Here is an 11,721-nt window from a genome sequence, read left to right on the forward strand (position 1 = left end):
CATTCATAAGAAGTATATTTTCATCATCAGATGAGCAAAATATATTTCTTACATATATTTGGTTTATAATTGTGGTCCCTGGCTCAGTTTCACAGCCCTAGGAATTTCCTCAGGGAATAAAGCAATGGCAGCCTCTTTTGTCATTAGATCTTGCCCCAGTTCCCTGCAATTGCTTCAGAGCAACAAAGGTGAACTGGGTGTCTCATTATTCACTCATTATTCAACTGGATTTATGTTAATTGACTAACTTAGAAAAGCACATGAGTGGGGGGAGGGGGGAGGCTGGCTGCCAAGGGACCCAACAACAAATAGATGATTTAAACCTGTAGACCCAACCCCTTATATTCATGGAAGGGAAGGTGCTAGAAGTTAAACCAATCATCAATAGCCAATGATTTCATAAACCTTACCTATGTAATGAGGCATCCATAAAATCCCTCCCAAAAGAATCGGGTTCAGACATCTCCAGGGTTGGAGAACATGTGGAGATGCTGGGAGAGCACAGCTCTGCATCTTCCCCATATCTTGCCCTAAGCATTGCTGCCATCAGACTATTCCTGAGTTATATCCTTTTATAATAAATTATAACCTAGTAATAAATAAAATGTTTTTCTGAGTGCTGCAAATCATTACCAGATTAAGCAAACCCAAAGAGGGCTGGAACCTCCAATCTATAGCCAGTGTGGTCCAAAGTCCAGGTAACAACCTAGACTTGGATACTGATGTATAAAAAGGGGCAAGGGAGAGCCTTGTAGGACTAAACCCCTAACATGTAGCTGTGGAATCTGATGTTATCTCTGATAGATAATATCAGAACTGAATTGAAATATAGGGCTCCCAGCTTGTGTCAGAATGAAGCATGGTGACCTGGGATAAGCAGCCTGGGGACCTTAGTAATAACCTTTTGTTCAATTCCTGGTATGCAACTTAGTCCTTGATAGGAATCTTAGACCATACACCGCCATGAGACAGGATGGACCTGGGGGGTGTTCCATGACTGCTGACCTTTTACTCACCCTTAGTATGCAACTATACAACTCACCTCTCGGTGTGTAGCCACATCTTATCTGACCATGTATAGCTAGCAATGCAAACCCACCCAGAACTTTGCAGAAACTGAAAGTGTATATATAAGCCCCTGACTTCCTACAGACGGGGCTCAGCATTGGGATATGAATCCGCTGAGTCAGCACCAGTGCGTCAAACTTGCTTCTTGTTAGCCCTGGTGTCCAAGTTTCCTTTGTGCCATATAACAAGAGCATTGCTAGTTGGCATAGGGAATCCCCCAAACACATGCCCTCTTACTGTTATGTGGTACAGATCCCTTATATCTTCACAGATAATTATTTTTCTTCCTTCACACTTTCCCCCATGGCACTTTGTAGATCTTAAAACGCTCTTCAACGTGTACTCCATAATAAAGTTCTTGTGTCTATGCCTGCCTGCATATAGCTACCTCTTATTTTCCATCATACTTTTGATACAGGGCTTAGCACATAAAGCCTGCTCAAAACAGTGAACTGAATTCAGTATTTGTGGGTTCTGCCATCTCTGTCAGCACTCATTTTTACTTTTTATATTACTTTATGCCTTTTGCTTTATAATTGTTTTCTTTGACTTGGCTATGTAATATCCCTCCAGCCAATTTTTTAAAAAAGATTTATTTATTTATGCATACAAGAGCTGGGGTGTAGGCCAGAAGTGCAGGGGACAGAGTGGGGAGCAGAACAGGCAGAGTGACTGAAATACACTGCTGGGGGAAGCAACGGGCAAGACAAGCAAGGTCTACTGTGCCATGTGGGTAGCTCCCTGGTCAGGAATTGAACTTGTGTTGAAGCGGCTGCCAATAGCTTCATAATGCTGAGACTTAACCCCTTGTGCCACCAGTCATATTTTAAGGTAGCAAAATCTTCTATTTCTTTCAGACTTCTTATTCCTTGTCTTTTCTCTTGTCAACACAACTCCTCAACCCAATAGTTCCCCATTACCGTCCCTTTACACTGAGTATGTTGCTGGAAATAAAGTAAGCATAGTCTATACTGACAGTAAGTAAAGACAAAACAAATAAGTGAGCACAATAAGATTTCCACTAAGTTTTGTCTGAATAGTTAAATAAGCAAACATGAAAGCAATCTAACTAGATGTTTCTTTCCCTAGTTTCAAGTGAAACAATAACCAAGTGGGGAGGAGGAGGTCTGATGGTAACTCTGGGCTGCTGGCCAAAGGCAGGAAGTGAGAGCCAGAATCCCTTGGGTCATAATTTCTGGCAAACTTGTACAGATATTTATAGCAAAGATAGGGTCAAGGAGACAAAGCATGATCAGACCATTACTCACCTTCTCTTCACTCCATACCCCTCCCACCTTCTCTAGCACAGAGATACAAATACCTTTGGCATGAGAAAATGCACAATTTGATTTTTCTTTAGCATTCTTTCAAGTTACCAGTAAAGGTTTAAAAATGGCTGCTTGTCAAGAGCAACCATTTGTCAGGCAAATAACAAAACACAATTGTGTTATGAACTTTATGCATATCCCTGGAAGGAGAGACAATTTTCAACATATTAGTGGACTGGTAAATATTTAGTCACTAATTAAGAGTTCACAGTGGCCACATTTATTCATCTTTTAAACATGGAATTTAGTCTGGACTATCATCAATTTTTAAGATTTCTTTTTTGCCTAAGATGGCTTATGACATGGTCTAGATGAGTCAGACCAAACAAATGTCTAGTGTTTTTCCAGAGTAAACATTTTACAGACACAGAACTGGGCCCTCATTCCTGTTTATAAAAGCACAAGACTGCTTGAGCTCTTTTACAAAAATAAGGAAGAGGAAAGGAGGAAGGGAACATAAGGAAAAGTTTCTTAATGAATAAACATTGAGATTGTTCAGGAAAATCAGCAGGTTTGGTTGATTGATTATGAATTTGGTAAATTTGGTGTGTTTGTTTTAGAAAAATCTGTATAGCCACAGGCAAACAAAGCAAACAGCAGGAAATGGAAAAGTAACTCTGCCCCTGAAGACTACCTAGAACAACCACAAACTGATCATGTTCTAATTAGGTGATCCTTTGACAAGTAGGACAAACAAAATATAAAACAAAATTTTAAAATATTAATGTAACCAAGATGCCCAAGCATATGCAGTACCATCTCCAGAAGGACATTCCTTGATACAGACTGTTAACCAGAGGAAGAAAAAGAATGATAAATAATGAACAATGAAGCATGTCAATTCTATAGTAGCTAAAGAAAGGTATTTCACCCTGAGACTCAAGAACAATCTCTTGACAATATAATTATACAGTAGCCCTGCAACTATAAAGAATATTTCTGATAGGAGCAGGTCTTTAGTGTACTTGAAAGGCCTCATAGGAAGAACTGTTTATGGTACAGTAAATAGCACCATTTAAAAGACCCTTGCTTTGGACTTTAAAAATAAAATTCCCCTTACTCATGTAATTTCTTCACATAAGTAGGCCAAGCTCTATTCCTTTTTTCATAGAATGGGTAAAGTGAGATTTCTTTTTGAAAAATTTCTGAAATATTTTATTTCAATTCTAGGTGTTTAACATAATAGACTTCTATAATCTAACTGGCAAATAAATACACAATCCAATATCCCCCCTCCTTGAAGTATCTCTGTCATGCCACAAATACTGCCTTATTTATCTATAAAATCTTTCTTCAGCATGGTAGAAGTTATTTTTTATATATAATTTACAAAATCCTATTGAAGGAAATATATTGAAATTGTAGTAAGTTGGGGATGGTATAAAACACTTGAACAAACTGATCTAAGATTATTTGGAGGAAGAAAAGACATAGAAACACTCTCAGAAAAATTGTGGAAGGATGAATTACACTTGTATGCTATAAATTAAATTATATTTATAAGCAGATTGAAATGCAGATTGAAATCCATCAAACTCAAAAGCTTCCTTGGAACTCTATGAAATAATGTATTTAAAGATCTGAACTGGGGCCTCGCTGGTAGTGCAAGGGCTTAAGATGCAACCTATGAAGCTATCCGAAACCACTGCAGCAGGAGTTCGATCCCAGATCCCTGGCCAGGGAGCTACCCACATGGCACAGCAGATCTCTCCTGCCTTGCCCGCTGCTCCCCTCAGCAGTATATTTCAGTCAATCTGCCTGCTCTGTTCCCTGCTCTGTCTCTGGTGAAACCTCTCACCCTCATACCTCTGGCTTGTACCCAAGTTTTTGTATGCACAAATAAATAAATATTTAAAAAATTAAAAAAAAATAAAGATCTGAACTGAAGGTTATACATCTAATCAATCCAGTTCTTGAAATTTCTCAATTCTAATAAGGAATTATTGCTGTCATACCAAGAAAGCAGACGCTAAGATTTAGAATGGTATTATTCAAAGCACATTAGGTGGCTCATTTACTGAACAGAATCATGAAAATTATTTAATAAGGAGACTAATTCTAGGTTCCACCATCCCAGACATTTCAAAATATGTTTATTTTCTGGACTTGAGAGAATTTGGAATGTCTCCCTGTAACAAACCTCGCAGGCTAGTCTATTTTCAACAATGTTTGAGAAACACTGATGTAGATAGTTATTCTGGGTTTTTCTTTTGATGTTCAAACCAATCTTTCTAATCTCTGTGTGAAAGGTTACTAATATGTTAAATTAATGTGTTGCCCTATTCCCAAGTGATATCTACGAACAAGGCCTTTATATGATTAAAAGCATAGCCCCATTTTCTGGAAAGAGACTTTGTACTTTGAAAACCCCAATATACATTGCCTGCATTTATCTATCTAAAGGTCAAGTCAAGGCCTTTTGGGAACCTTTATAAAAAAGGTTTATTAAGTCATAAAATGGTAGAGTATCGATAGTATTATAAGCTATAATTTCTTAAAGGGCAAAAAAAATGTATAACTGAATGATGGACATTTGGAAAAATGTTTAAAAAAGAAACTTTGAAGATGATGACTATTAGCAAAAATAGAAAAGTGCAGTTTAACATTTACTCAGTAGAATATGAGAAACAGTGAATATTTATTTATACCACACATGCACACACAGAAGTCAGTTAATAGTTTTTGCTGAGCATGTGAAAAAAAAAACTGCCTAATCTTCTGATTTAGACACTGCAGTCAATGAAATCTGCAGAAGGTTCACAGAGTAGCAGTTTTCAATAAACTCCAAAACATTCCATGTCTTTCTGGTGAAGTTAATTATCATAGTGTCTTTTAAACACCATAAGGGCAATTTCTATTGATTATAATGCTGCTTACCGCTGAAAGGAAAACTTATCCGCTACATATTCCTTAGTGGGTAATTCTTGTCAGCCTGTCACACCTCGCAAGGTTTTCTTGTAAGACAATTAATATTGATGACAGTGTTGATAATGATGATCATGACAATAATAATAATCTTTAATGTTTACTTAACACAATTTGTTAAGATAGCTGGAAATTTAAATATGTCCATAGAATGTCATTTCCTTGACAGTGGAAACATAAAGTAACATATTCTAAAGACTCAGTTGCATTCTGATGATAATTTGAGATTTTTTTCAGAAACCAGATCCTAAAGATATCATTAAATTAAAGAGTCTCAAAACACCTTTAATAAACAGTTATAAGACAAATACAGATTTACTACAAATTTATACCAACTACCATATAAAATTCTGCTTTCCATTTTCCATAACTCATATCCAAATAATTACCAGAGGAATATATGGCAAATGACTTCAGCTTAGTAAAGAGAGAGAACAACTATATAGTTCTTGAGAGTTTTGAAAAATATACTTCTTTATTATTACAAAGAAATAAAAGGAATATACAAGAAAGGCAGCTAATCCCATTATCAATATTTTTTTATGTAGCACTGTACCCTTCTATTTTCAAGAGTGATGATGTTACAGGGCAACCCGGATATAAAACGGGTTGCCTAACTGTAGTAGTTTTCATTTCAAATATAAGGTAAAGCCAAATGTGTTTTGAAGTTCCTATCATTAATGGATCTGGAGTTGAATTAAATTTCTTTGAGAAGTTAAACCTAAAATGTAAATCTATCTACTATTATCTATACACTTTGTGTGTGTACATACATATTAAAGTTTCACTTGCATCACCACTTTTAAAAATGTCATTTGGGGGCCTCCTTGGTGGTGCAAGGGGTTGAGATGCAGCCTATGAAGCTGTCCGCAGCCTCTGCAGCACTAGTTTGATCCCCGTCCTGGCAAGGAGCAACCCACTTGGAGCAGCAGACCTCTCCTGATTTGCCCGCTGCTCCCCTCAGCAGAGTACTTTGGTAGATTTACCTGCTCTGTTCCCCACTCTGTCTCTTGTGAATCCTCTCATCACCCACACCTCTGGCCTGTACCCCAGTTCTTGGATGCACAATAAATAAATCTTTAAAAAAAAAAATTCTTGCCTACAATTTTGAGATTTGAGTCAGTTTCTTACTTCTATGTCACTTCATAGACATGACAATCATAATCAGTTTCTACACACAAAATATGGACAATTTAGAGATCCAAATAACTGTGCAAAATTATTTAAATGAGTACTGTATAAGAAAGAGATTAATCAGAACATAGAAATGAGTGGAGTGTGCATAATCTGAGTCTCACTTATTGGTTTCTCCATTAGTAGTCTAACCAAAGATAGAATAAATTTCATTTAGTAAACTTACCAAAAATCCCAGCATGTTTGTTGCTGTTGTTTTTAAACTCCTAGTGATCTGACATCCATAGCTGAATTTAAGCATTTTGTCCACCTTCTGGCTGAAGTTTTTTTTTTTGTTCTAAAAGGACTGTCCAATAAGGTTTAAAGAGAAATAATATTGTTGATCAATAGTAACATGAACTAGATGAATCTATGTCCTCTTAATTATATTTAATTACTTGGTTTATGACTTCTACATACTAAGATTTATTACATGTCCTTTTACTCAAGCAAAACCAGGGCAATTTAGAAGCTTGCAATTTATTTCCAGACATTTTTATAAAATGGAAAGCTTATGAAAATGTTCACCTGTCCTAAATATATAAGGAAGAAAATCTAAACACAACCCCATCAACCTAAATGTTGATACCAGAATTGTCAGGCCTAGTCTCCCAGCCAGGAACGGATCCCAGGCTGCAGGGCAGCGCTGAGTCCAGGCCACTAGACCCCCACGGGTTGGTGTCTCATGAAGCCCCAGCAGGAACTTCGCAGACGCTCAGGCAAGCAAGCGAGAAGAGGCAGGTTTGTTTAAAGAAAGAAAAAGTTTATTGAGGAGAAAAAGAACAGAAATAAAGTGGGACTCCCAGGCCAGGGAAGCAGGCCTGGGAGGGGCAAGGAAGCCCAAGTGGAGTTGTGTCTCAGGGAATATATACCTTCTTTCCCTAATTATTCTAAAGCTCCACCAGTCTCTCTGTGATTGGTTAGTTCTCGGCTGTCTCACTTAATTTGCTACTGAGTGGGGGATGTTCACATTCCTTATCTAACAGGTCTGTCTTTCCCCATTTGTTGCATCTTTATCTTTATGGCCCAGTCCTCTGGATGGGCAGCCCTGCATTGAAGTTAAACAGCTGCCCTTTTAAGTTGTCCGTAAATTAAACCACTCTCTATTTCTCCAATCTCTGCCTCCCTTTACCACCTGAAGGATACCAGGACCAGCATTAACAATGTTGTCCTTGGTCCTGGGATGTTTGTGTTTCCTAGTGGAATTGGTTACACTCCTCTTGCTGCCCTTATCTCTGAAGCCTTCCTCAATTCTCCGAGGTCCCCTCCTGCAGTGTCCCTAAAACTGCCTAATTCCTAGCTTGCCCTGGGTCTCAATGTCATTTAGGTATAATTTCTATTTAAAGTATTATGAAATGGAATTTTTCATTATTAACAAAGTTGACTGAACTAGGTATACTGGTCACTAAATTCTGATGTGCAGAGGAGGGTTCCCTCACACAATCTCCAGACACCATATACTACAATTCAACTCAGTTCAAGTTCAATTCTGACAAGATCTACCTAAAATAGCATCTGGTTACACAGGTAAAGGGTTCAATCTCACTAGACTTCCTCCCCACCCCCCAACTTCAGTTGTCAGTCACAAACCCAGGCTATTAGCTGTGCTTCAGACTGACTATACAAATCATAGATTCTCAGGAACCCCTTCCCAGGTTCAGCTACTTTGCCAAAGCAGCTCACAGTACTCAGAGAAACATTGTACTTACAGAATCACTGGTTTATGACAAAGGACATTATACAGGAATAGCCAAATGAAGAAGAGAAGCATCAGACAAAATATGGGGAAGGGATGTAGAACTTCCATGTCTTTTCCAGAAGCGCAACTTTCACCAAATCTTCATGTGTCCACCAATCCAGAAACTATCCAAACCCATTGATTAGCTCATTGACCCTAGATTACTGAAATCAATCTCAATAGCCTCTCCTTCCCCAGGAAGTCTGGGGTTCAAATGGGAAGTTCTAACCTTAGGTGCTTGGGAGGGGTGTCATTAACATAACAAAACACCTTTCTCATTCCCAACACAGGAAATTTCAAGGATTTATAAGTCAGGAACCTTGAACTAAGACCAAATATACATAAGAATTATGTAAAGCCCATTATTACACTATCTAAATTTTGAGGTGGCTGTTGGTTTCTGCCTTTATAAAAATTTAATGTTATAACTTAACAGAAGGTTTTCTTATACTATCTACACTCACCAAAAAAAAAAGTATATATATATATATATATATATATAAAATAGCTCATATTCTCACTGCTGCATACATTTCTACAACTATATAAGGTTGTATCTACATCTCAGACAAGAAATATAGATTTTCCCATAGTTTTCATAAAGAAAATCAAGATCCAAAAAGGCAGTGGCAAATCGTATGCCAAGAAATTTGCAGTTGAAATTTAAAAGGACAATTTTAGGGTTAGACTTGGCAGATCACCTAGTAAGTATGAGGGAGGGAAACACAGTAACTTTCAATACTAGTTTGGGTCAGAGAATCTATTCTTAGGTAGCAAATATCTTTCAAACCCCAGTACTTTTCTATTGTATTATCTTTCACCTTCCTTTTTATAAAAATTGCCATGAGTAAAGCCAACAGGACACTCAGAGAATCCATGCATAAATGTTACATCATTAATGTATTGGGGATCATTCTGTAGTTTTGATGGAGGACAAGAATAGAAAAACTGGAAAGGAGGCCTCACAAGACTAAAACCTGACTCACACAAGGAGGTTGGGGTCGAGGGGAATAACGTTGACCATTAACCCAGCTGTAGAGGTTGTGACCCTTCCGCACCAGTGCCTTATCACAAGGCATGAGACCCAAGCAGGATCAGATGCTATAGGGAGTAGAGCACAGGCCTGAGGGTAAAGATATGGAGATTGGTCCCACCCTGGAATCTCTGGTCCCTTTCTAGTTTTGCCTGTTACCCAACATTGGCAACAAGCAGGCCACTCCACAAAGGAGTGATCTCTCCCAAAGAGAAAAGGACTATATCAATGCAGTCTCTGCACAGGCTGGGGGCAGCACTCCCACTGCCCACCTGTGACTATGCAGGTGCCTCTTTTCACCAACTCTCTCCCTCTGCAGGGCAGCAGTTTCCTGCCTGTCTGTGACCTGTCAAGGCCGCCTGCCTGCAACCATGGAGGCCTCTCTTAGCAAAACCTGTCCCTTTTCCTTTCCCTAATAAACCTGCTCTTTAAATATAACTAAAGTCTCTGTCTCGTGGAGAAACGCACCTGGGGAACTCAACACGTGCCGCTGAAATGGGAGCTGTGGTGAAATCTTTCCCAGAGTGAACCCAAGAACCCACAACTCTACAAAACCCCATCAGGTTTTAGAAAAAACAAAACAAAAAAAGAGTCAATTTAGGGTGTTTGCACTCACAGTTGTACATAACCAAGCATGCTACCACAACACTGTAGTTAGCTTTCTGTTTCCCAAGACACTAGGATGTACAGACTTGGGGCCTCCCTGGTGGCACAAGGGGTTAAGACAGAGCACAATGAATCTATCTGCAGCCACTGCAGCAAGAGTTTGACCCACGCCAGGGAGGTGACCCACATTGCACAGCAGACCTCCCCGGTCTGGCCCGCTGCTCCCCTCAGCAGTGTATTTCAGTGGATCACCTGTTCTGCTCCTCACACTGTCTGGTGAATCCTCTCACCCCCACCCTGCATTTCTGACCTACACCCCAGCTCTTATATGCATAGCTAAATAAATCTTTAAAAAAAATGTACAGACTTAAGATGGGCCTCTTTGGAAATCATGTTAAAGATCTTTTATCTTTATCAGGTAGCATCATTGCCCCCTCTGTAATATGGCTTTATTGGTATTAGATGACACATAATACTCAAATAGACTTTAGATATTTAGAATCTAGACAAATGGGGCTTCCAAATAAAGGAGATGCAATGAGAACGGCGAATTTTGAAAAGATTCCCGACAAGTGCTGGTTAGGATGCAGAGAAAGAGGAATCTTAGAGCAATATTGGAATGTCTCTAGATATCATTTAATAAGGTTAAAAACTAAGTCACCAATCCTTGCCCAGCAGGCAAGTTTGGGAGGCTTGAATAGATAAGGGAATAGATAAGATTGCCATGGGAACTGGTCACTAAGACCAACTACCTTGACCAGAAAAACCAGACCAGCTCCAAGAAAGCACAAGCAGAGCCAGGACACACTCCATGTCAAAGGCCAGTGCCTGAGAACAGATATCCCAGCAGATAAATGGTGCAAACTGGGACCCCAAGTTAGAAAACCCGTGAACACAGAGTATAAAAAGAGCCTCAAATCTTTCTCCTGTCTTGTCCCTGCTCCCTTGCAGGGTATCTCAATAAATCCACCTTTTCTGTTCTCTGGTGTCGTTTTTGGAGTTGTTAGATTTGAAGAGTGGGGCGAATTTCCAGGTGAGTTTCTGCACAACACAGGGGCGTCAGTTATATCTGAAAGGGCAGGTATATTATCAAAGGGAGAGAAAAACAAAGGACACTTCATAGACAAAAAACGGGCAGAAGGAGCTGCCCCAAACGGGACAGGTTTTGCTAAGAGAGAGGCCTGCATAGTCACAGGTGGGCGACCTTGAGGAGAGCTGCCTCTGCCGAGGGAGATCAGTGAAGAGAAGCCCTGGCAAGGTACACGTCACAGGCAGGCAGGAAGGTGTTGTGCCCAAGATCAGCAGACTCGGTGAGCATAGCCTCCAGAACCCAAAGACAGCTGATGCAAGCATAAAATGGAGTTTATTACAAACTCGAGTCCAGGCTCATGGCACCTACCAATGCAGGGGCAGATATAGAGAGCCCGGAACAAAGGAAGCAGAATTTTTTTTATAGGGTGAAATCATGCTGGCAGTTACTCATTGGCTACAAGGATGCGTTCTCCAACTTTGCCCGGCTATAATTCTAAGCTGACTGGCCCAGTCGAGATGCAGCTCCAGGCTGCAGCTCCAATTACGGCAAGTTCGCCCTCATTGGTGACCGGAGGGCAAGGGTGGAGTGAGGGTCGAAACTTTGGAAACTATCTCTGGAATGCAATCGTCATTCCCGGGACAGCAAAACCTAAAATTCTAAAATGGTAATTACACACAAAATGACAAAGCAATGGCTAAGAATACTTATGCTTGGTTCCACAGAAGGCTGCTGCCCTGCAGAGGGACAGAGTTGGCGGAAAGGAGCACCTTCATAGGCACAGGTGGGCAGAAGGACTGCTACCAGCGTGTTAGTGCAG

The sequence above is a fragment of the Talpa europaea genome (assembly GCF_964194135.1).
Source record: "Talpa europaea genome assembly, chromosome: X".
In the NCBI taxonomy this organism is placed as follows: domain Eukaryota; kingdom Metazoa; phylum Chordata; class Mammalia; order Eulipotyphla; family Talpidae; genus Talpa; species Talpa europaea.